Source organism: Mytilus galloprovincialis, chromosome 9, assembly GCF_965363235.1.
Source record: "Mytilus galloprovincialis chromosome 9, xbMytGall1.hap1.1, whole genome shotgun sequence".
NCBI lineage: Eukaryota > Metazoa > Mollusca > Bivalvia > Mytilida > Mytilidae > Mytilus > Mytilus galloprovincialis.
In genome coordinates this window covers 11,392,756-11,399,395 of record NC_134846.1, presented here as the reverse complement: position 1 = coordinate 11,399,395, position 6,640 = coordinate 11,392,756, and the positions used below count along the sequence as shown (strand labels likewise).

The 6,640-nt window shown below is 31.0% G+C and overlaps 1 protein-coding gene across 7 annotated transcripts in view; it reads left to right on the top strand.

The window, feature by feature from the left end:
- The window catches only part of LOC143044397 (cholesterol transporter ABCA5-like), a 294,548-nt gene that overhangs the window by 89,466 nt on the left and 198,442 nt on the right, over positions 1 to 6,640 (top strand). The window lies entirely within an intron of this gene.

Genomic DNA, 6,640 nt, shown 5'->3' with positions numbered 1-6,640 from the left:
ACGTGTAAAATTATTCTTATATTTGTCTTTATGGTTTAAATTTTTTGCCTTTTTGATGTTTGTTCGTCCGAGGACACTTGGTGATAATTAATCAATAAAACCCATGGTGTGCATATAAACAACAACGCAAGTTTGTTTTAAACAGAAGAGATTACATATCATTTTTTTGTTATTTAGTGTTTAGTGGGTACTGACATGTTTTATCGTCTTAATAACGTGATAAATCATTCTTTTATTTGTCCTTATAAATATTACGTTTACTGCTTAGTCTTTTTATTTTGGTGATTATGACAATTATCCCGTCATTGTGTTATTTTTCTATTCTATATGCCTATTTGTGTTTTTTTTTTATACATATGAAGTGACTCTCTACTCATCCCGTCATTGTGATATTGTTCTATGATAATTTCTGTAATCTTGTCTTTTATTTTTTCTAATAAGCTGACAAGAAATCTCTGGAATATTTTATTTGATTCAGTAACGAACATAGTTGAAATACGACTATTAATTTTTAAAGAAAATTTAAATCCAAACAAAAACCATGATAACCCTATTTCACGTATCAAACATAAACTAAAACTCGCCAAGTAATTTGTTTTTTTTCTCGTCTGATAAAGCTGTTAATAATATCCTTATTTGTTTACGTAAATTTTACATTGAGGTTTTGCAAAAGGAAATCTTGTATTATCCAACTGACTCCATTTTCAGAAAATGACATCTGTAACAAACATAAACTTTTAACTACTTCTTTACAAGCAGAACCAAATCAATGAAAGTTCTAACTATGAACTGGCTTCCGAAGCTGCACAAAACACCTTATAGACATATATTTAATTCATCTTTAAGCCATTATTCCACTATTAAACTGTATATTCTAATACGTAGTATACTTGATACAATCAAACAACTGACAATAAACTGTTCAAATAAGGCTTTCGAAAATAGTGGAACTTATTACTTTTGGAGTGTCATTCAATGGAAGTACTTGATAACTTGCATGCTTATATTTGTGATTTTGAATATGTTCAAAGCTTTTTTGTCTACCCTTTATACCACTTTGCCTCATATACACACCCCATAATTAAATCGACATTTGGGGCCTTTTATTTGGATGGAGAGTTGTCTCATTGGCACTCATATCACATCTTCCTATATCTTTTTAAAAAATTGGAATGCGAATACATATGTTCAAACTCTTTAAGGTCATTTTTTAGTTACAACACACAAACGAAATTTGTCAATTGGACATGCTTTGATACTATAACTGCCCTTGAATTTTTTCTAGATTCATCATTTTTGTTCGCTTTGGAGATTCCGTATATGGTCAAGTTATTGCAATTCCAATGGGAACTGACTCTGCACCACGTATTGCAGACCGTTTTCTGAATTGTTGTGAGTTACAATTAATGACTAAAATCGGCGAAGACCAATCGAAACAACATCTGATACACACATTTTATAATACTTTTAGATATTTGGATAATAAACAGGATCTCAGTAATGACGACTTAAGTATGTACATTAAAGAGATTTCTCATGTTTAAACTAATGCTAACAATAAATACTCTCCTTTCCTGGATCTTGATATCTATATCATTAACAGGAAGCTTAATAGCCAAATTCATGACAAAAGAGATGAATGTTATTTCCTATTGTTGAATATCTATTTTTAGATGATGACGTTCCCTTGTTACCATCTTATGGTGTCAGTTCGATTCGCTCGTATATGTAACAACGTATTAAATTTTAGCTAAGCAAATCTATGTATTACTGAAAATTATACCACCAGGGTTTTCGATATCACTAACTAGTCAAAACATTTACTAAATTTTATCCTCGGTAAAAGGACACATCATTCGTAAATATAAATTAACATGCAGACATCTTATACGTTTAGGAATTCCACATCCAATCTTTTATAGTAATATTCTTTTATGTCAAAAGCTAGCAAAACATTTAAATATACTTATTAAGAATGGATATAGTTACGATACTGTTGTCAGGTTATTAAATATGGCATATTTTGGCTTTAATATTGATTCAATTATAGGGTCTTTGCATCGGAAATAAACTCATCAATTCTAAAACCAGTTGTTGGCATGATACGGGTTATGTTCTTCTGATATATTTAATGATGATACGATACTAAACCCTTAACGGGAGGGATTGTGTCTGATTTTCATATGATGAAGACAAAATTTTGCAATTATTTTGATTGAGGTGTGGAGCTGGCATGTCAGTAACTACTTCTAGTACTTTGTTAATTTATGTATCATTGTCTTTTTGTTTAATTATTTTGTTACCTTTTTTGTCATCGGACTGGGACTTTTTTTGAACTGGGTTTTACTATGCGTATTGCTGTGTGTTTCTTTTTCTACATTGACTAGAGGTATAGGGGGAGGGTTGATATCTCAAAAACATGTTAAACCCCGCCGTATGATTGAGCCTGTTATTAGTCAAGAGCCTTTGGCCTTTGTTATTCCATGTTCCCATTGACTTTAACTCGGTGTTGTCTTAGTGTAATTCGCACGTAAACTTAATTCATAAACGTTCCAATTGATAACAATCAATGTTCACATGTAGTTTAAATCATGCTTTGTGTACATGCACTGCATAGTCAATGTAGTCTTTGTTTGGGTTAAGTGTACACAAAACAAGGTGTTTAAAACATGGATTTTACCATCTATATTTAAAGAAGAAACTTTTTTTTCTAATAAAATTGATATTATATACTTTTTATAAAGTTCTTTACAGAATTTTTTGTCTGAACTCGATATATTGCTTTGTTATTGAATTACACTGTCGATAGTTTTATCAACCCCTTATCAAGACTGAAAGCATCATTATTGCCAAACAAATTATTCATTTGAAAATGTCTACCTAAATCGACTAGGCGTACATAGAAATATTTACACCTGGTCTTTACAAAAAACAAGAATGCAAAAATTATCATAGAACAATAACAGAATGATGCAATGTATAAGTACAGAGCCACGTCAAATGGATACCACTAAAAACAGACTAAACAGTTAAAGACATTTTGATAAAGATAAATAAAAGAATAATATAACACGTTATTAAGATGGTGCACTACGTTATTATCCAGAATCTATACGTCAAGAACATCGCTTGCTTTATTTTAAGCCTTTCATATAGGAGGGCTAATATATGAAGTATAGAGTAGAAAAAATGTATTGCAAAGCTTTGTATCTTAAAGTTTCCCAGTATATATAAAGTAAAATAATATAAACTCATTTCAAGAACGCTGCTCAGTTAAGTAAGCTTCTTTCTACAAATAAATGTGAATATCATGGGAAAAAAAAAGTTTATTCATATGATGAAATCATAATCTTTCAATCAGTTTAATTGAAGTCTGGAGCTGGCATGTCAGTGAACTGCTAGTAGTCTGTTGTTATTTATGTATTATTGTTATTTTGTTTATTTTCTTTGGTTACATCTTCTGACATCAGACTTCTTTTGAACTGAATTTTAATGTGCGTATTGTTAAGCGTTTACTTTTCTACATTGGCTAGAGGTATAGGGGGAGGGTTGAGATCTCATAAACATGTTTAACCTCGCTGCATTTTTGCGCCTGTCCCAAGTCAGGAGCCTCTGGCCTTTGTTAGTCTTGTATTATTTTAATTTTAGTTTCTTGTGTACAATTTGGAAATTAGTATGGCGTTCATTATCACTGAACTAGTATATATTTGTTTAGGGGCCAGCTGAAGGACGCCTTCGGGTGCGGGAATTTCTCGCTACATTGAAGACCTGTTGGTGACCTTCTGCTGTTGTTTTTTTCTAAGGTCGGGTTGTTGTCTCTTTGACACATTCCCCATTTCCATTCTCAATTTTATTAATATTAAAATTTTATAGAAATTCTACCCGTGTCAAATCTCAAATTTGATGAAAAGTAATTTTTACAGATCTATATATTTGAGATGTATAATTTACGGTATTCAAATAAAAAAACAAAACCCTAGTACTTGGCAACTTACATGGGTTTCCCGAATATTTAAAGTACAACACATTACATCATGTATAAACTAAGGGTTTTTCTTATCGAACCAGATATTGATCATCGCTTTGCTACCTGGTGCAAACAGTTCAACTCGTGCAATTGACAAGGCGATTAACAATCCTTTTTTATCAACCTTAAATAGAGATTTAAGAAAATGTCATCTAGTAAAATATGCCATTAAATAAATAAAGATAATATATTTTTTACTAAAATAGGAATTGTTCATTGTTTCGTTTAAAACGTAAAGTAAATAAAGATTATCTAAATTAAGTTCATAAAAATGATCATAAAGTTATTAATTTCACATTGCAGAGGCGGATTTAGGGGGGCGGGGGGCCCGCCCCCCCCCTTTTTGGGAAAAAAATTGGTTGCTTATATAGGGATCACTGAAGCGTGACTGGAGCGGGCCCCCTCTTAGACAGTCAGTGGGCCCCCACTTATGAAAATTTCTGTATCCGCCAGTGCATTGTGCATATACAGCGTACAAAAGATACGGAAAAGGAGAAAAATTTTACCAAAGACAATATAGCATCTTTAATTTTCTAAATGTGAATAGAAAAATTAAACCAGCCGTCCATAATACCTTCATAAAATAAAGTTTTATGAATTAGTGGTTCTTTATAGAAATGTATTTAAAATCATAACTTCGTAGAATTAAATCACCAGGTAACTTTATAGTATGTAGACCACTGAAATCAAAAGAATTGCTAGAATTCGTCACAATATAATATAATAATTTACATAATAAATTATTGTCAAGACTAGGAAACCTGGTGGTCTTATTTTTCTTCATTTCAATTCTTATCCCTTCGCTTATATTGCATCATTGATGCAGTCTATGTTTAATTAAACAACAAGTTTTTTTTATTCGTGGTTGATAAATTTTTTACGCAGCTCATTTCATAATCATTTTACGATTTAGTGGATGCGGCCGTTCGCTGAGATAACCTTATTTACAGATTTAAAACAATTCGCCACCATAGTTACGTATAAGGATTTAATAGTATCTATAATTACTATGTTTATGTGGAATTTGCCGTTTTACTCATTTATTACTTGGTGTTTTATTGATAAGTTTGAACAAATGAAACATAGGTCATAAAAGTACCGGGTTATTTGTCAATCTCACTTAAAGATAAGTGATTTTTAAAAGCCTCTGACTCAAGAAATTAGCAGCTGTTGTAAATAGATATAGGAAGATGTGGTGTGAGTGCCAATGAAACAACTCTCCATCCAAATAACAATTTAAAAAAGTAAACCATTATAGGTCAATGTATGGCCTTCAACATGGAGCCTTGGCTCACACCGAACAACAAGCTATAAAGGGACCCAAAATTACTAGTGTAAAACCATTCAAACGGGAAAATCAACGGTAAGCATGTGTATTAATTGTGGTCGGGTTATTGTCTCTCTGGCATATTCCCCATTTCCATTCTTAATTTTATATATATTAAAATACTTTACGTGGTAAGATGTCATAATAAATAGACCAGAAATTTGCATAAAGTAATAAATAATTATATGACAGTGGGAGCTCAACATGTTTTTCACAGAAGAAAAAAACATATGAAAAAAAATAAAACAAATATAGACATATATGCCCATAGATCGTCTAGCTGATAGACATTAAAGACATCATTAGATCAAAGATAATACTTTTTTTTTATTCCAAAGTAAAATCTAAAAGCTTTATCAGAATAAAGATCTAGGTGGCACGGTTTTCAAATCATAATGAATTGGATCAAGTTCCTTAAAATCAGTTAATGGTGTAATGGACCAGGAGCTGTATCCATAAAGCTTCTTAAGTTAAGATGTCAAATCTTAATACTAATTTATCGTAGGACATGTAGAAAAAAGTAGATTTATGTATACGGGCCTACACGTTTTATTCTATAGTATGACAGTTGTTATTCATTCGTTTGAAGTGTTTGAGCTTTTGATTTTGCCATTAGATTAGAGACTCTCCGTTTGGAATTTTCCTCAGAGTTCAGTTGTTTTTGTGATTTTACTTTTTAAATTATAGAAACTTGCAATTGTCAAAATTATGTTTTTAAAACCAAAGATTTGGATAGCCGGCTATATAAAAATCTATCTGAAAATTGATCGCAAACATATTTTTATTAATTTGGAACACATCGCTTTATTTCTAAAATACCATGTGGCAATTGTTGTTTTTTTTTTATCTTTATTATGATATAAAGAAATTTTACTCTTGTGGTCAGTCATGCATAGTTACTAAGTACACAAAATTAGTGTTTTATTTGAAACTAAGAATGCAGATTAAAGCACTTTGCTCGTACGAGAAGTTGGAAAAATGTGCAAAAGATTTTATCATCAAATACAATGCATTTATATCCACCAAAAGCAATACCCGGATGCATTGATTCAATATCAAGATTGGCCCTGTGAAATTGAATAATTTTATGATTATATAAACGAAAACTTTTTAAACATTCATTAAAGCGACAGTAGTTTACTGATATTTAAACTAAATTAGTCTCCTTAAATCTTTCTGTTATCTTTTATAGCATTGACAGACTTGTTTGGTGTTACAGTGTAATTTGTAGTCCTTGTATCTTAACAAAAAGTATATAGAAACCAAACCGTTCCAATTTGACAAAC